Source organism: Aquarana catesbeiana, linkage group LG06 (assembly GCF_042186555.1).
Source record: "Aquarana catesbeiana isolate 2022-GZ linkage group LG06, ASM4218655v1, whole genome shotgun sequence".
In the NCBI taxonomy this organism is placed as follows: domain Eukaryota; kingdom Metazoa; phylum Chordata; class Amphibia; order Anura; family Ranidae; genus Aquarana; species Aquarana catesbeiana.
In genome coordinates, this window is record NC_133329.1 from 244,170,908 (window position 1) to 244,191,135 (window position 20,228).

The 20,228-nt window shown below is 41.1% G+C and overlaps 1 protein-coding gene across 6 annotated transcripts in view; it reads right to left on the reverse strand.

The window, feature by feature from the left end:
• The window catches only part of HECW2 (HECT, C2 and WW domain containing E3 ubiquitin protein ligase 2), a 479,776-nt gene that overhangs the window by 243,310 nt on the left and 216,238 nt on the right, over positions 1 to 20,228 (reverse strand). Inside the window, exon 1 of one of the 6 annotated variants that reach the window (XM_073633116.1) lies at positions 13,148 to 13,339. The exons of the other annotated variants lie outside the window; for them this stretch is intronic. The gene's annotated coding sequence lies outside the window, so the exon portion shown is untranslated. Of the gene's footprint in view, positions 1 to 13,147; positions 13,340 to 20,228 lie in introns of those variants that run through there. 6 annotated transcript variants of the gene reach the window in all.

A 20,228-nucleotide genomic window follows, 5' to 3' on the forward strand; every position in this document is an offset into this window, starting at 1 on the left:
TTTCTTGCAATTGTCAAGAAGTTCCCATGGCTTCTAATGGTTGTGTCAATATCCTTAACATAGGAAAAGACTCTCAAAGGGAATTTGTGGCCACCCACTTTCCTGAGAAGTCTCCTTGTGCTAAAAGTTGGCCTATTAATGGTTATTTATAGCATCCTATGTGGTCACTTCAGAAAAAAAATAAGCTGACATCATTGACACTGTAGCATACTTTCCTTCTTACTATAATATCCTAACCTTCTTCAGCTGTTTTATCATTTCTTAACCTCTATGCAGCATAAATTCATGTTATTCACAACAAAGAGCAGTTTTATTCCTTTAAAAATGTATAAAACATTAAAGAAAACCTGTATTGAGAAAAAGAAAGCCATTTCCAATACTATCTTCCTTCTGAGAATGATAGTCAAGGATCTGAAAACAATAATCATCAAGCACAGTTGGAGTGAGGTCAGAACATCATGAGCATGGAAAAGAAGTAGTAACCCCCAATTACAGAACGGGACTTTAAAGGCAACTTAGAGATCAGCTAGTAGACTTGCATAAAAGCATGAGTTTTATTACATGTGTTTAAAATACATAGTAATAGTACAAACATTAAAATAATATTGATAAACAGCATGGTCTAGAAATATACATATAAATACACTAGTGACAGTATCTCCTCCTCATCCCAAAATGTTTCAAGAAGAGTTCAATCCTTCCGTCAGGGGTATTGTGAGAGAGAGAGATGGCAGAATTGTTTCATTTGCGATAAACTAAATAAAATACAACTGTGTAGGATATAATAGCAGAATTCACTTTTGCCAAAGGGTGGATATGATCCCCCCGCCCCCAGAATTGGGGTCCCGGATGACCCACACTGAGGTCCCCCAACAATGACCAGATTTGGAATGGGAATGAGAGGTCTTGCTATGTAGCTCCTGAAAAGGAAGAACCTCCATTCAGTCAGGGCAGAAGTGCACTTCTTGAGTAGGACATATATGCTTCATTTTCTTTCATTCAACCAGCAACATTCAAGGTGGGTGTGGGATTCCCTTCCACAGTGCTATTGTATCCTGACAGTGGGGAGATTTCTTTGCTGTCAGATTACACTCATCAGCACCACCATCTATAAGTGGTGGCACTGATAGAGAGGAAATTTTCCAACAGGCTGGTTGTACAGAAGTCATTTGAGAGATCCACTTCTGTACAACCAGCCTGCCCATAGATGGATCAAAATTTGCCCGATCCTTGCTGAACCAACCAAATTTCGATCCATCTTTGACTGACTTTAGTTGGATACTTTTTGGAGGTCAATGATTTAGAGGGTTCTGTAGACACTAGATTAGCATGGCAGTCAGGCAACTAGTATCTTCAAAAAAAGTGGTCAATAATGGCAGCCTCCATTTTTTCTTTTAAAATTGTGCAACATTATATACATGTCTTTCCTTCAGTCAAGTGTATAACCTAAAATTTTGTAAAATGGAGCTCCAATGACTGACTTCAGGCCTTTGTGAACAAATTGGAAGTCAGCATGACTCAAGTCACACAGACAGAGCAGTGGCTGTAAGCATAAATAATTTAAAGCGGAGGTCCGTCGAAATTTTTTTTTTTAAAAGTCAGCAGCTACAAATACTGCAGCTGCTGACTTTTAAAATATGGACACTTACCTGTACACAGATCCCGCGATGTCGGCACCCGAAGCCGATCTGTCACTCGGCTCTCGGGTGCTGCTGCCGCCATCTCCGGTAAGGGAATCAGGTTCACTTCCCGGTTCCCTACTACGCATGAAGCGAGTCGCGCTGTGCAATCCGGATGGTCCCTGCTGTCTCTGGGACCCGCGTGTTTCCCAGCAGACAGCGGGGTGGGGGGGGGGGGGGGACAGGAAGAGGCGTAGACTCTGTGGGGGTCTGTGCCCGGAAGTGGGTGCAAATACCTGTATTATACAGGTATCTGCACCCCCCCCCCCCCGCGAAAGGTGCCAAATGTGACACTGGAGGGGGGGGTTCCGAAAAGCGGAGGTTCCATTTTTGTGTGAACCTCCGCTTTAAATCCACGAAACGACCCTTAAAGCTATCCCCTGCATCCCAGGCACCCAGGCAATCAACTGGAGCGGAGTCATTTTATATATATAGGCAAGACATTCAGCAGGGTATTTGTGAGTGCATAAACTGTGCCAGACATTTACTTTCATCAGTGCTCTCTCCTAGCAATAGTGCATTTGAAACTGACCATCAGTTTCTTGTACATTATCTTCATTCACCACAGTCACAGACAGTGCATTTGCTAATTGCTCATTACACTAGCTGTCAATAGTTCTTCACCTACTTCTCATTCTAATTGTTGTCATTGCTACTGTCACACACCTAGGGCTTGTGTAGATGGGTGTTTTCCTGCATTTGACAGCAAAGCAGGCCAATCATTGTCTTTTGCAATACATTACACTTGACTGCAAACATCCTACATCTGTCTACATGAGCCCAAAAGCAAGAGATAAAAGGACACGTTTTCCTTTAAGTGAACACCCCCAGCCCCCTAGACTATCTAAGCTGAAACTGCCCACCCAGGTGTTTCCTTATCTACTCTGACAACTTCCTGTGTTGTCTGCACATCAATGTTTCATGGATTTTGATTAGGCTATGGATCCAGAAGTATGGGTAAATTCTATTCAAGTGTACTAAGTGTTGCTGCACAAACACACTAGGCGATGGAAGGGGACAAGTATGCACCTCGGTGGGGAAGTTTTTAGCTTAGGACATTCTACTTTTTTATAATCTAAATCAAGGGTGTCAAACTCGATTTCATCACGGGCCGCATAAGCATTGTGATTGTCCTCAAAGGGGCGGTGGTATCTGTAAGACTATATAAATGGATCTACTCTTTATCATATTAAAGAATTGAGTCTGCATTGGATTATTACTAGTTTTAGTAATGACTTAACCACTTCAGCCGCCCACAAATAGAGCTTTCTTTTGGTGGTATTTGGTCACCTCTGCAATTTTTTGCGCTATAAACAAAAAAAGAGCGACAATTTTGAAAAACAAAAAAACGCAATATTTTTAACTTTTTGCTATAATAAATATCCCCCCCCCCCCACCGAAAAAATTAAAAATAAATTTCTTCATCAGTTTGGGCCGATATGTATTCGTCTACATATGTTTGGTAAAAAAAAAAAAAAAAAAAAATCGCAATAAGCGTATATTGATTGGTTTGCACAAAAGTTATAGCATCTACAAAATAGGGGATAGATTTATGGCATTTTTATTATTATTTTTTTTTTTTTTTACTAGTAATGGTGGTGATCTGCGATTTTTTGTGGGACAGATCAGACACTTTTGACACTTTTTTGGGACCATTGACATTTATACAGTGATCAGAGCTAAAAATAGCCACTGATTACTATATAAATGTTACTGGCAGGGAAAGGGCAAACACTAGGGGGCGATCAAGGGATTAAATGTGTTGCCTCAGTGTGTGCGGGCGCGCTCCTGAGTCCTGCTGCTGCGTCCATTGACACAGACAGCAGGACTCGTTCCTGCCCCCTGTTTTACTGGATTTGATTGACCGCAGTGGGAGCCAATGGCTGGGCTCCTTCTAATCGCTGGAAAAGATTAGGTTCAGGTAAGTAAAAGGTGGGCTCTGAGGGGCAGCTGCACCACAGAAGGTTTTTCACCTTAATGCATAGAATGCATTAAGGTGAAAAAACCTAGAGACTTTACAACTCCTTTAAGAATTAAGATGTGAATGGCAGTTGCAGAATAGCACAAAACCCACTTGCACTCTTATAGCAGATGATGCAAGTCTTAAAAAGGAGGGTCGCACATCGCTGGTATCATCCACAGGAAACTTTATTGGAGACTGTTTAGACAGAACATGGTTCTGCCATGGTGTTCTGTCTGAGCAGTCTCCAATAAAGGCTCTTGAATGATACTAGCAGTGAGTGACACTCATTTTCAACAGGCATAGAACTGTTACATAGTTACATAGTTGGCGAGGTTCAACCTGTGTGTGGAAACTGTATTACTCTTATAATTATTACAAGCAGATGTCCAACTCCCATCAGATCTCAAGATCCCCCCCCAACATCAGAAGTCAAGACTCCCTTGAAAGAAAGTGCAGGGTCTGGAGGAGGGCTGGAGTCTGCTGAATGCTAAGACCAGGGGAGGCGGAGATGAGGCGGGTGCTGCGGCTGCACAGAGAGTTGCAGAATCTGTAGAAGGAGTTCTGTTCTAGTCTCTGCTGCCAACTGCTGAGGGGGGGGGTCAAAGATGAGCCTCTCCGTGGCTGAGCAGAGAAGTGCAGGATCGGGCGGAGGAGTTCTGTCCTCCTCTCTGCTGCTGACTGTTGACACAAGGTAGGGGCGGAGACGAGGGGGGTCCTTCAGCTGCGGAGAGGTGCAAGGGCCAAATGAAATGGCCTGAAGGGCCATATCTGGCCCGCAGGCCTTGTGTTTGACATATGTGATCTAAATGCTACAGTAAGGGTAAAACAAAGTTCTGTAAAAATATAAGTAGATAGATCCGCGCTTAGGACAGAATGAGAGCTGCTGCCAATCTCTAATTAGTACCCCTAGGGGTCTAATTACATAGTAGGTAAGTAAAATGAGAATGAAAACGGCGCTGCCCTCTATATTATTAAGTAACAGGAAAAAAATGTCATAAGATTCAGACCTAAATCCAAATGACTCCGATGCACAAAAGCTCCACCAATATCAAAACTTAATACAGTCTAAACCAGAGTAGATCATATATTTAGAGATGACCAAAGTTTCAAAAAACACCATTACTTTAAAGACTACTGAATAAGGTGCATCCCCTCAGCGGGGTAAAAATGTTATCCAAATTGGAGTATAATAAATGAGTGAAGAAAAATTATTATGGTGAGCTGTGCGAAAAAAGAGGTGCAAAAAAAATTATTTTAATGAAATTAACCCCAGAGTTCAAAAATTTGGGGACAAAATGGCGCCCAAAAAAAATGTTTTGAATAGAAAAGAGTAAGTGTGAAATTTATTATCAGTGTAATGTACGTGTTGCCACTTCCATATATATATGTGCAAAGAAATAAGTGAGGTTGTGTTGGACTCCAATATTCAAAAATATTGGGACAGTATGGCGCTTGTGAAACATAAAGTGTCCTAATATGTGACAAACTAAATTATAATACAATTAAATCACTCCCTGTGCATAAATTACAATAAAAAAATAAAAATAAATATTCAGTTAATTCCAATTTCCTTTGTTTGTAACAGGTGATATAGTTGATTTCTAAAAAGTTTTTATATATAATCCATGCAGAAAAGAGTGTTGTAAACCAGGTGGGGAGAACAGAGTTCAGCTGTAAGTGCTGTTTATTTCACCCTGGAGGATACACCGCAGTGACTTCTGTGCGATTTTTCATAAGGTGACTTGAAGTGCTCGCCCCCCAGTGCTACCCCACTCACCAGAAATAATCACCTCTGCAGGGGTACCAAGCGACAGAGTGGGTGCTTTAGGGCGGATGATGTTCACTCCAAAGCTGCTTCCATTCCTCTGCTCTGTGCGGTCCTCACGGCTGTTCCAGGGAAATTAAGTGTTCTGATATGACCATACTACTCCAGCAGTGTACCACCTTTAAGCTGTTAGACTCTCCAGATAACCAAAGAAAAGAGAAACACAAGAGGCTGCCTTCGTGAAGTATGTCAAGTTGTTTATTCCAAATAAGCAAAGAAAGTCCAAAAGATAAAAGCCACAAAGTACTTAAGATTGAAACAGACAGCGCTGTGTGCAAGGAAGGGACCAGCAGCGATCTGCGAGCATGCGTCCCAGCTTGCGTTCCAGCGTCCACTTCCGGGTATGACGTGTGAGCGTGACTCCGCCTTACGCGTTTCGTCATAGGACTGTTTCAATCTTAAGTACTTTGTGGCTTTTATCTTTTGGACTTTTTTTGCTTATTTGGAATAAACAACTTGACATACTTCACGAAGGCAGCCCCTTGTGTTTCTCTTTTCTTTGGTTATCTGGAGAGTCTAACAGCTTAAAAGGTGGTACACTGCTGGAGTAGTATGGTTATATCAGAACACTTAATTTCCCTGGAACAGCCGTGAGGACCGCACAGAGCAGAGGAATGGAAGCAGCTTTGGAGTGAACATCATCCGCCCTAAAGCACCCACTCTGTCGCTTGGTACCCCTGCAGGGGTGATTATTTCTGGTGAGTGGGGTAGCACTGGGGGGCGAGCACTTCAAGTCACCTTATGAAAAATCGCACAGAAGTCACTGCGGTGTATCCTCCAGGGTGAAATAAACAGCACTTACAGCTGAACTCTGTTCTCCCCACCTGGTTTACAACACTCTTTTCTGCATGGATTATATATAAAAACTTTTTAGAAATCAACTATATCACCTGTTACAAACAAAGGAAATTGGAATTAACTGAATATTTATTTTTATTTTTTTATTGTAATTTATGCACAGGGAGTGATTTAATTGTATTATAATTTAGTTTGTCACATATTAGGACACTTTATGTTTCACAAGCGCCATACTGTCCCAATATTTTTGAATATTGGAGTCCAACACAACCTCACTTATTTCTTTGCACATATATATATGGAAGTGGCAACACGTACATTACACTGATAATAAATTTCACACTTACTCTTTTCTATTCAAAACATTTTTTTTGGGCGCCATTTTGTCCCCAAATTTTTGAACTCTGGGGTTAATTTCATTAAAATAATTTTTTTTGCACCTCTTTTTTCGCACAGCTCACCATAATAATTTTTCTTCACTCATTTATTATACTCCAATTTGGATAACATTTTTACCCCGCTGAGGGGATGCACCTTATTCAGTAGTCTTTAAAGTAATGGTGTTTTTTGAAACTTTGGTCATCTCTAAATATATGATCTACTCTGGTTTAGACTGTATTAAGTTTTGATATTGGTGGAGCTTTTATGCATCGGAGTCATTTGGATTTAGGTCTGAATCTTATGACATTTTTTTCCTGTTACTTAATAATATTATAGAGGGCAGCGCCGTTTTCATTCTCATTTTACTTAAAAACAAAGTTCTGTGCTAGCAGCACTAAGAGCGTGTGATCACTGTTGATTACAGCAGTGTTCAGGTAGAGGAGTTTCAGCTGCTACTTGTGTGTGAGAGCAGAGGTCCAGTCCAACTTTCCAATTCCCATCAGCACTGGGTTTTGTAACCCTTGCTGCGGCACTCAGCCAATAGAAAAGGGCACATTTTTTCTGTATTTGCAGCCTGAATGTACTACAGTAAAAACATTAAGATGGTTTAACTGAGCTTTAAGCAGTGCCAGTGACAATAAATCCTGTTCAATACATCAACATCCAACTCAATAGTGGCAAAGGTGATGGTGGGCAAAGAACACTTGGGAGGGATTTACTAAAACCGATGCACACACAGAATCTGGTGCAGATGTGCATGGTAACTACGTAATCAGCTTCTGGGTTTTATTGTCAAAGGTTAATTGAACAAGCTGAAGTTAGACGCTAAGTGTTACTATGCACAGCTAAACCAGATTATAATTGCACCAGTTTTAGTCAAAGTCCCTGTTCAGTTCTTTACCAATTTAACTTATGATGCATTTTCTTCTGGATTAGATAATGGAAAGTATTATAAGGGGATCCCTAAATTGTAAATTTTTCTCCACATTGCCAGAGGCTACTCCTCTCAATTTGTGCAAACGAAGTATGCAATGAGGGCTAAGGTGAATTTGGGAATGACGCACTCTACTAAATGAGCACACTGGTAGAAAGAAAAATCCATTCACACACTCATCAGTCTGGCTCCCATTTAAAATAGCAATAACATTATCACTACTAAACGGGTAAAGTGAAAAACATTATTATTATTATTATTTAAGATACTCATATAGCGCCGTCAATTTATGCAGCGCTTTACATATACATTGTACATTCATATCAGTCCCTACACTCAAGGAGCTTACAATCTAAGGTCCCTAACTCACATTCATACATACTAGGGTCAATTTAGACAGAAGCCAATTAACTTACCAGCATGTCTTTGGAGTGTGGGAGGAAACCGGAGTACCCGGAGGAAAACCACGCAGGCACAGGGAGAACATGCAAACTCCAGGCAGGTAGTGTCGTGGTTGGGATTCAAACCAGCGACCTTTTTTACTGCTAGGCGAGAGTGCTACCCACTACACCGCCCAAAAACATTGATTATTTGTGTTGTTCCTGAAGTTGATGAGTTAGAAGTAGAAAAAAATAGGCAATTTGAGTAAGGCTATTTTCACACTGGGGCGTTGGGGGCATCGGCGGTAAAGCCCCGCTAAAAATAGCAGAGCTTTACTGTAGTTTTTGCAGCACTTTTCAGCCACTAGTGGGGGGCTTTTAACCCCCGCTAGCGGCCGAAAAAGGGTTAAATGAGCCTGCAAAGCGGTGCTTTGCCAGTTCTTCGGCGGCGATGCGCATTGATTTCAATGGGCAGGGGCGCTGTAAAAGTGGTGTATACACAGTGCTCCTACAGCGCCTCAAAGATGCGGCTTGCAGGACTTTTTTTGGTGTCCTGTCAGCACATCGCCCCAGTGTGGAAGCATTCGGGCTTTCACACTGGAGTGAGAGGACAGGCAATTTACAGGCGCTTTGCAGCCTGGAAAAAAATGATTTGATCCCCTTCAAGTTTTGTAAGTTTGCCCACTTATAAAGAAGGGTCTATAACTTTTATCATAGGTGTATTTTAAATGATAGAGACAGAATATCAACCAAAAATCCAGGGGAAAAAAACACATGATAAAAACGTTATAAATTGAGTTGCAGTTCAGTGAGTAAAATAAGTAGAAAAGAGAAAGAGAAAAATTCTGAATGTGACCCTAAGAACACCATCCCTACAGTCAAGCACGGAGGTGGAAACATTATGCTCTGAGGCTGATTCTTTGCTAAAGGTACAGGTACTCTGCCTCATTGAGGGGCCAATGGACGGGGCCAAGTATTGTAAAATCAAGGATGAGAACCTTCTTCCCTCAGCCAGAACACTGAAGGTGGGTCGTGGATGGGTCTTTCAGCATAACAATGACCTAAAACATACTGCCAAGGTAACAAAGGACTGGCTCAAGAAGAAGCACATTAAGATCATGGAGTAGCCTAGCCAGTCTCCAGACCTTAATCCTATAGAAAATATATGGAGGGAGCTGAAACTTCGAGTTGCCAAGTGACAGCCAAGAAACCTTAAGGGTTTAGAGAAGATCTGTAAAAAAGAGTAGACCAAAATCCCTCCTGAGATTTGTGCAAACCTGGTCACCAACTACAAGAGACATCTCACCTTTATGCTTGCCAACAAGGGTTTCTCCACCAAGTCATCTTTTGCTTGGGGATCAAATACTTTTTTTACTCACAGAACTGCAACTTAATTTATAGCATTTGTTTTATGTGTTTTTTTTTGGATTTTAGTTGATATTCTGTGTCTATAATTTAAAATACACCTATGATACAACATTCTAGATCCTTCATGTCTTTGTAAGTGGGCAAACCTACAAAATCTGCATGCAGGGGATCAAATAATTCTTTTCCCCACTGTATACAGTATCTCACAAAAATGAGTACACCCCTCACATTTTTGTAAATATTTTATTATATCTTTTCATGTGACAACACTGAAGAAATGACACTTTGCTACAATGTAAAGTAGTGAGTGTACAGCTTGTATAACATTGTAAATTTGCTGTCCCCTCAAAATAACTCAACACACAGCCATTAATGTCTAAACTGCTGGCAACAAAAGTGAGTACACCCCTAAGAGAAAATGTCCAAATTGAGCCCAACGTTTCAATATTTTGTGTGGCCACCATTATTTTCCAGCTTTGCCTTAACCCTCTTGGGCATGGCGTTCACCAGAGCTTCACAGGTTGCCACTGGATTCCTCTTCCACTCCTCCATGATGACATCACAGAGCTGGTGGAGGTTAGAGACCCTGCACTCCTCCTCCTTCCATTTGAGGATGCCCCACAGATGCTCAATAGGGTTTAGGTCTGGAGACATGCTTGCCAGTCCATCACCTTTACCCTCAGCTTCTTTAGCAAGGCAGTGGTCGTCTTGGAGGTGTGTTCAGATTTTTAAAAAAAAAGCTGTTGTGTGGGAACTCAAACTTTCCCTAATATTCCAGATATATATAAAAAAAAAAAAACAAAACCAAAAAACACATTTTAAGTCCAGAAAAAGCCCATACAAGAAAACAATTGCAATTTACAGTGAAATTTAACACATTGATCCAGATTATAAAGATGGGCCCAGTAAAATTGAGTAAATTCTTCTCTCACAGTTGCATCTCCTACCTGTATTTCTGGCAATGGAGCCTGAAGCATTATACCAGCTTTTACATGTAGCTTAACGTTATAACGTGGGAAAAATCTACCACAGAAAAAAACTGTTCTTTTACATGCAAATTATTTAATCATTTATGGACAATTCACTCAGTAAAGCATGCAGCAAAAACACAGTATGCTTTACATGAAATGCATTCACTACTTCGCAAAGAGCAATGAGAATGCACAATAGAGAACAGCTGCTTTGTGTGGAGCACTTTAACACAGAGCAATTGGGGGTCGCTGTATACTAAAAACCTAATATATACAAGTATAAGCTTTGATGAGCAGCAGTTGGTAACAACCCTAATTTATTTGGCCCACTAGAAAATTAAAAAAACACTATACTAGACATAAATAGCCATTCATAAATGATTCAATGTGTGCTTTGATTGTACTTTTTTTTTAAGATAAGAATACTATATATTGAAAAATGTTGGATATAAATCAGACAGCAAAACATTGTATTACATTGTATTACTATTTGTAGATTCGAATATGCAGTATATTAAAGGGTGGCAAGTCAATATCTACTGTCACATACTGTACACACATATACACACACACATATATATATATATATATATATATATATACACATACATATACACATACATACACACACACACACGGTATAATTTTAGTGTCACAATTAACAATGTACATGCTAACAAAATGTGAAACGTGAAGAATGTATTCTCTACACAGAGCTAGCAACCATTGCCCTAAACAAATCTATGTACCCAATTCCACTGAAATGAAGGCTTTGCTATGGTAAAAGTTGTGCGTAAAAACTCACATTTCTTTAAAATCACGCCTACACAGATAAAAACACACAAAAAGGGTCAGTGTAGCCAATAGTGATATTTTAGTATTTCTTTAGTCACAGGTGGAGCTTAAACAGCTAGGTCACTCCCAGACCTTTTTATATATGTCTTGGACAGTTTAGGCCCCATTCACATTTGTGCGACCTGAAAGTCGCGCAACTTTGCAGCACCACTTTGATGATCTTGAGGTCTATGGACCATCACAATCGGACCAAAGTAGTGCAGGGACTACTTTGAAGTCGGACAGATATGAATAGTACTCATTGAAAATCATGGGGTACGACCTATCATTCGACTTTGCAGTCCCAAGTCGCAGGACAAGTCGCACAAGTGTGAATGGGGCCTTGGGGACTTTTTTTTTTTGTATAGTGTTTTTGTTTTGTTTGTTTTTTCACAGATCTAAACACTGGGTGCATTTTTTCCCTTTGACAATGCACACAACTGCGTAAAGATTCAGAATGTGGTGATGTGTTCACACCCACAGAAAATATTACATTAGAAAGTTTTGTTTGACTGCAGTAATATATGCGCATATATGTGTATATTCAATTATATACAAGCATAAACACCTAGATAGCCACAGAAGAAAATGAAGAATATTTTATGTGTGTATACACATATGCATGTTTACACATCTGTACACCCATACACACAAGGTCTTCACAAAACATTTATATTTGTTACTTAGAATTTTTCTAAGATCACACATCTAAACATCAGTAAATTATTACTTCCGTACACAAGAGACCTTAGATGTTTATTCCCTTCTTTGTGTGTTGCAGCACCTCCTGCTGCAATATACAAAATGTTCATATTGGCATAGTGTCAGGTTTGAACACCCAGAACCCCAAGAGCAGAGGTCTCCCAAAACTTTGTGCTTAGTGCTAAAAAATAATCTTATTCAGAGCTTAAACAAAAAAGGTGTATCTTCAGATAAAGACGCTGCACCACAGAGATTACCCGGATAATACACAAATACATAGTGTACATAAATAAGTGCGCTGCCGCTTTAAATAATAATAACATGAAATATAACACCAACTACGTGATGTGTTAAATGCTGCATCACCTTATTAGCATATAGAGAAGTCCATGTGAAAAAGTCAACTTCAACCTTATATAAAGTGAAAAAGTCCTATACAGGTGAACAACAGGTGCCAGCAATCCTTTGTGATAATACCTGTGATCCCTCACCAACACAAAACTGTATCCGCTTATCAGACTGTTACACCCCCAAAAAGAGAAGTCTAAAGCTCTTTAAATCACAAGGTTACCTGATTATACCACCGCAAAAAGACCACCAACTGCGCCGCTTTCAGTACCTCAATGGTTAACTGCTGCCAGTTATGGATAGGTCTAATGCCCGTTTGTCCTCACAGTAAACTCCAAAATACCGTGGGAGAAAAAGGATTCACAGTGCATTACCGTAAAAACAACTCTGTATTTTTAAAGGAATGCACTCAGAATATTTAGAATTTGCATATAACAATCCAGCATGCCGACTCGGCATGCATGATAGCGTCAATACCACGGCTCCACCACTACGCATTTTGTTCCCGTGAACCTCCTTGGGGGATGGGTTATTAAAGTGCCTACACTCTGAATGAAGGAACACAGGGGCCCATTTGGACAGCAGTATTGTCAGTCTAGGGGAAAGGAAGGGGGAGTGTAAGATGTACTAGCAGATTTACATACACTAACAAATTCAGGCCAAACTCCAACTCACACTTTATAAGCAGCTACAACAAACAGTGTTTTCCTCTTAGGTATTACATAAATAAAAGCAGATCATTGTAAGCACCCCTGTCAGTGGTAAATGGTTTCATTCCTGTAACTGAGCTTGTTCTTTAAAAAAAAAAAACAACAACAGACTTACTGCCCAGATCACCTGGTGAAAATAAAGGAAAGAAAACGAATGCAGCCACCACATCTAAGAATTGGTAAGCTGGAATAATAAATGTTTGCTTTTAGGTTTAATACCTCTTGAAAACATCAGAAAACAAGCAGACACTTACCAAAGTTGTCCAGATTGCCTGTTTCATTTTGTATTCCATATTTCCCATTGTAGTGAAGAAGTGTTAGACATTACCATAGATCACAGAAGGGAATATCTTCCATGAAAATCATGGATTCCTAGTTTGTGACTATGCTACAATCTTCCAGTCTACTAGCTGTATGAGCTTATTCATGGCCTGTTTGAGTCTGGGAGCTAGTTCCTTAAAAAAAAAAAAAAAACAGTATATTTTGGGAAAGGAACTGTAAAAACACAGGCCGGCCACTTCAAAGTAATCCTGATCTCCTGCCTCTTCCTCCAGCCACTGGAAAAGGAAGGAATATTAAAAGAGACAATTGAAAGAGCTACTAAAATAAATGCATAAATGCGTACACAACATTGAGTAAAGCCCAGTGTTGTGAACACCTTGTGTCTATGTGGTCATTTCCTTAGATAAGGCATGTATAGACTACAATTTTTTTTTTTTTTGTGCTGGTACAGGATGTAATAGCCCATCCCTGTGAAATTTCCTTCCTTCAGTACGTAAACTGCAAATTAGGGATGTGGTTTTTATGGCTGTATCAAAAACGGGTATATTAGATCACCCAGGAGCAGCTGCAGAATGTCATATCACTCTGGAGCAAAATATGAGATCACCGGGGAGAAAAACATTACCCGGAGAAGAACATATTACCCAGAAGAACATTAAAAAACATGGGAGTAAAATATGATATCACCGGGGAGAAAAACATTACCCGGAGAAGAACATATTACCCAGAAGAACATTAAAAAACATGGGAGTAAAATATGAGATCACCGGGGAGAAAAACATTACCCGGAGAAGAACATATTACCCAGAAGAACATTAAAAAACATGGGAGTAAAATATGATATCACCGGGGAGAAAAACATTACCCCAGAGCAAAATATATCACCCCTGGAGCAGAACATTATATCATCCAGGAACATAACATTTTTATCGCCCAAGAGTGGATTATTATATGAAACAAAAGCAGAACATTTTATGACACAGGAGAGTAGAACTTTATAGTACTGCTGCAGTTATACCCCAAAGTAACCGTTCTGTGCCCCTCTATACAGTGGGGGAAATTAATTATTTGATCCCTTGCAGATTTTGTAAGTTTGCCCATTCACAAAAAAATGATAGAGACAAAATATCAACCAAAAGCCCAGAAGAAACACATAAAACAAATGTTATAAATTGAGTTGCAGTTCAGTGAGTAAAATAAGTATTTGATCCCCAAGCAAAACAGGACTTACTTGGTGGAGAAACCCTTGTTGGCAAGCACAGAGGTTGCTCACTGAACTGCAACTTAATTTATAGCATTTGTATAATTTGTTTTTTTTTGGTTGATATTCTGTCTCTATCATTTAAAATACACCTATGATAAAAATGATAGGCCCTTCGTTTCTTTGTAAGTGGGCAAACTTACAAAATCTTTAGGGGATCAAATGATTCTTCCCCCCCATTGTACAACTATGTACTGCATATAGCATTCTTCCCCACATATACTGTAGGTACATATAGGTATCGTAGAATCCCTATCTATCTACATATATACACACAGTGAATATTTTATTCTATCTTTTCATGTGACAACACTGAAGAAATGACACTTTTCTACAATGTAAAGTAGTGAGTGTACAGCTTGTATAACAGTGTAAATTTGCTGCTCCCTAAAAATAACTCAACACACAGCCATTAATGTCTAAACTGCTGGCAACAAAAGTGAGCACACTCCTAGGTGAAAATGTCCAAATTGGGCCCAAAGTGCCAATATTTTGTGGCCACCATCATTTTCCAGCACTGCCTTAACCCTCTTGGGCATGGAGTTCACCAGAGCTTCACAGGTTGCCACTGGAGTCCTCTTCCATGATGACATCACAGAGCTGGTGGATGTTATGCCCCGTACACACGGTCGGATTTTCCCATGGAAAATGTGTGATAGGACCTTGTTGTCGGAAACCCCGACCGTGTGTAGGCTCCATCACACATTTTACATCAGATTTTCCGACACACAAAGTTTGAGAGCAGGCTATAAAATTTTCCGACAACAATATCCGTTGTCGGAATTTCTGATCGTGTGTACACAAATCCGACGCACAAAGTGCCACGCATGCTCAGAATAAATAAAGAGATGAAAGCTATTGGCTACTGCCCCGTTTATAGTCCCGACGTACGTGTTTTACGTCACCGCGTTCAGAATGATCGTATTTTCCGACAACTTTGTGTGATCGTGTGTATGCAAGACAAGTTTGAGCCAACATCCGTCAGAAAAAATCCTAGGATTTTGTTGTCGGAATGTCCAATCAATGTCCGACCGTGTGTACGGGGCATTAGAGATCTTGCGCTCCTCTACCTTCCATTTGATGATGTCCTACAGATGCTCAATAGGGTTTAGGTCTGGAGACATGCTTGGCTAGTCCATCACCTTTACCCTCAGCTTCTTTAAGGCAGTGGTCATCTTGGAGGTGTGTTTGGGGTCGTTATCATGTTAGAATACTGTCCTGCGGCCCAGTCTCCGGAAGGAGGGGATCATGTTCTGCTTCAGTATGTCATAGTACATGTTGACATTCATAGTTCCCTCAATGAACTGTAGCTCCCCAGTGTCGGCAGCACTCATGAAGACCCAGACCATGACACTCCCACCACTTTGCTTGACTGTAGGCAAGACACACTTGTCTTTGTACTCCTCATCTGGTTGACGCCACACACGCTTGACACCATCTGAACCAAACAAGTTTATCTTGGTCTCATCAGACCATAGGACATGGTTCCTGTAATCCATGTCCTTAGTCTGCTTGTCTTCAGCAAACTGTTTGCAGGCTTTCCTATGCATCATCTTTGTAAGAGGCTTCCTTCTGGAACGACAGCCATGCAGACCAATTTGATGCAGTGTGTGGCGTATGGTCTGAGAACTGACAGGCTGACCCCCCACCCCTTCAACCTCTGCAGCAATGCTGGCAGCACTCGTAGGTCTATTTACCAAAGACAACCTCTGGATAGGACGCTGAGCACGTGCACTCAACTTCTTTGGTCGACCATGGTGAGGCCTGTTCTGAGTGAACCTGTCCTGTTAAACCGCTGTATGGTCTTGGCCACCGTGCTGCAGCTCAGTTTCAGGGTCTTGGCAATCCTCTTATAACTTAGGCCATCTTTATGTAGAGCAACAATTTTTCTTTGCCATGAGGTGCCATGTTGAACTTCCAGTGACCAGTATGAGAGTGAGAGCGATAACACCAAATTTAACACACCTGCTCACACCTGAGATCTTGCAACACTAACAAGTCACATGACACCGGGGAGGAAAAATGGCTAATTGTGCCCAATTTGAACATTTTCACTTAGGGGTGTACTCACTTTTGTTGCCAGCGGTTTAGACATTAATGGCTGTGTGTTGAGTTATTTTGAGGGGACGGCAAATTTACACTGTTATACATTGTAGCAAAGTGTAATTTCTTCAGTATTGTCACATGAAAAGATATAATAAAATATTTACAAAAATGTGAGGGGTGTATTCACTTTTGTGAGATACTGTATATTCCAATTGTGCTGGGAAAGTAGTATACATCAAGTGGGTGTAAAGCATCGAACGTATCCAAACACCTATCTGAAGAAATAGTCTCCACACCCATACTATGCACACCCATGAAGGGCAGGGACCAAGGACAAACGTCTGCTTTTAATGAATTTAGCTTTTGTGTTGCATGTTTTTTCCCCCCCTTTTTTTTGGTTGAACTAAATGGATTTGTTTTGTTTTTCAACCAGACTAACTATGTAACTATGTGTCACAATGAATAAAAATAGTTTGCACCTTTAAAGTATTAACTATATGGGACACAAACCTGTCCTAATCTGTATAATTCTTCTGTATGTGCATTACTGTTATATGTCACTTTAAAGGTTTGAGACCTCATCCGCTCATTAGCTCTAGTTCATACACACGTTCTACAGGTTATTGCCACGTCTAGTATTGCAGCAGTAAACGCATCTATGTATCACCTCTGACTGACTTTAGATTTAACAACCTTGCCTTTAATTGCAAAAGCCATAAGGCTTTCATTTATAATAAATGCATTCATTTCTGGAAGGATAATATGTTTGCTGGGAACAATTGCTGTTTCTACCCTTGGAAAAGTGTCTCAATTTCATGAGATTTTTCAACATTTAATACATTTAATGTTAGCAAAAAACGTAAAAATATTATATTATATATACAGTATACACAAACACACATGAGAGTGTGTGTGTAGTAGTAGATAAAGAGCAGGTAGCACTAACAGTAGCTATGGGGGAGTTTCATTAAAGAATTTGTAAGGGTTTTTTCGCCTTAATACATTCTATGCATTAAGGTGAAAAATCTTCTGTGCTGTAGCTGTCCCCAGAGCCGATGTCTTTGGTCCTCATTGGATAGATTGATAGCAGTAAGAGCCAGGGGCGGGGCCAAGTCCTGCTGTCTGTGTCAAGGGACGCAGCAGCGGGACTCGGGGGCACACCCGCATGAGTGCCCCCATGGAAAGCGTCTCTCGGTGGGGGCACTTGGTGAAGAGGAGGGGCCAGGAGCACCGCTGGAGGGACCCAAGAAAAAGAGGAGCGGGGCCGCTCTGTGCAAAACCCTTACACAGAGCAGGTCGAAAAAAACCTAACCTTTACAATCACTTTAAACCTGGAGCACTCAGAGCCTGGTGCAGCTATTCATGGTAGCCAATCAGCTTCTAACTTCAGCTTGTTCAATTGCGCCTTGGCAAAAAAACCTGGATGCTGATTGGTTTCTACGCAAAGCTGCAACCGATTTTGCATGATCCAGTTTTAGTAAATAACCCCCTATATGTGCTCAGCAACCTGGTAAATCCACAGAACGACCAACATTATAACAAGCAGCTGAGGTTGCCGCAGAAAGAGCTGCGTTTAATTGCTCAAAATCAAAGCTGTACTGTATCCACTGCTTTGATTTTCATCAAAAACTGTTTTTGTCTACAAACTGTAGACAAAAGATAATGGCCACTTTTCTGATTGAAAGGGTTAACTTAGTTGCCCTTTCTTTTTAGTATCCAGTTCCGAATTCCAGGACATTTTGGTTCATTTCCTCAAGTGTCTTTATCTGTCAGTAAACACAGCAGTTTCAATAGGAAGTGATTCATCCTACCAGGGTAATATTAGGACTGTTATAAGTAAGAATCACTGTATGAGACATCCACCATTTTTAACTAGCTCTGCTCTCACTCTGGTGAACCAGAGCAATTTTTACATTTCCGCTACAGGCTTTTTGATTCACCGATAACTGTAGCATTATTTAAAGTGGTTGTCAAGCCACTCTGATCTCATTGTACTATTCGCTCTGCCTCCTAATCCTGTGTGCCCGTGTGTGTGATAAAAAAAAAAAGGCGAGTATACCTGATTTCAGAGAGCCACTCTGCGCGCACGTGACCGGCAGGCTCTCTCCTCTCCCCATCTGACAGAAGAAGAGAGCTGGCCCGTCACATGAGCGCTGAGTGGCGCTCTGAAATCAGGTATAATCTGCATTTTTTTCACACACACAGGGGCACACAGGATTAGGAGACAGAGTGGATAGTATTAAAATGTAGATATTTCAGCAGTGGGGGGGGGGGGGGGGTGGGGTGTGCGGTCACTGTCACTAGCTGACAGGTAGGGATGGGAGGGGGAAGAGCAGAGATGAGAGCAGACAGGGGACAGCAAATGACGGAGGCACATAAACTGACCACGGTGTCAGGGCTCAGCAGCCATGATATACCGTGGTCGGTTTACAGAGGGGAGGGTGGAACTAGGCAGGATCAGCCAGGTATTTCAGGTGATACGAGGGGGCCAAATTACACAGCACAAGCACTGTGCTGTATGACATGCTTTAAAGGGATGTGATCCATTTTTCTTTTTAGGGTAACAAACGCTTTAACATAATACATATGCTGTTCTTTTTAATGACAAACAAAGCTAATATTGTTTTAAACAATGAATAAAACTAATTATGTAAAAAATTTAAAAAAATAAAAAGTTTGACCAGTGTTCGTTTTAACCACTTACGGACCGCCCGCCGTCATTATACGGCGGCAATTTGAAAAGGAGTATCGTTGTTATGACAGCACCTAGCTGCCATAACCCCAGTATCCTCTTCTTCAGCGGGCGGTCTTCTTTCAGATAAAAGTGGTCTCTGCGGCGGACTCACCGCAAGATCACTTTTATCGGTGACAGGAGAGGGAACGCCCCTCCAGCCGCGCTCCTGTGGTCTCCGCCGCTTATCGGAGCCGCCGTTAGCGGCGGAGACAATCGGGTCCTTTCCCCTTCTTGGCTGGCAAATTTCTGCCGGGGTATGCAAACTTTTGAGCACAGCTGTAGGTAAGCAATATTTTCACATCCTACAGCAACAATTACCCCAAAAAAGTGAATAATGTACAAAAGTGCTTCACTTAAAAAAAGAAAAAAAAAAAAAAGAAGATCGATAGGCTGATTGTGCTTTTAAACCAAACAGATCCCTAACATGTCAGGTTTTAAAATTGCACACACTCGTAGAATGGTGACAAACAACAATACTTAAAGTGTTTGTTAACCCTAAGAATACAAACACTGCCAGACCCTCTATTAGAGCCTGGCAGAGTACAATGCAGTAGTCTTTCATAAAAACGAACTTTGTAAATACCGATTTACAACTATCTTCAGGCTTGTCACATGACTTGTATACGTCCGATGGATGTCTTCTGCAGGAGGGGCCGTGATCTCCCTCTGACGTCAGCCAGGGAGATAACGCCTCTCCTGCAGTAGCCCTGGAAACCTGGCCGAGAGTCATGTGACCGGCCTGAAGACAGCGCTAAAATGGTATTTACAGTGCTCATATTTATAAAAGAATAATGCAGCGTGGTATGCTAGGATGTCATAGAGGGGCTGGCAGTGTCCATTTACAATTTTTGATTTTGTTAATAGCGGCGGGGGTGGGGGGGGGCTGGGGGGGCTGGGGCAGAGACGGAGACACACAGACACAACATGACAGGCAGGAAGGAGGGGGTGAGGGGGGAGAGACGAGAGCAGAGAGTACAGCATATGATGGAGGGACGCACTTTGACCACGGTGA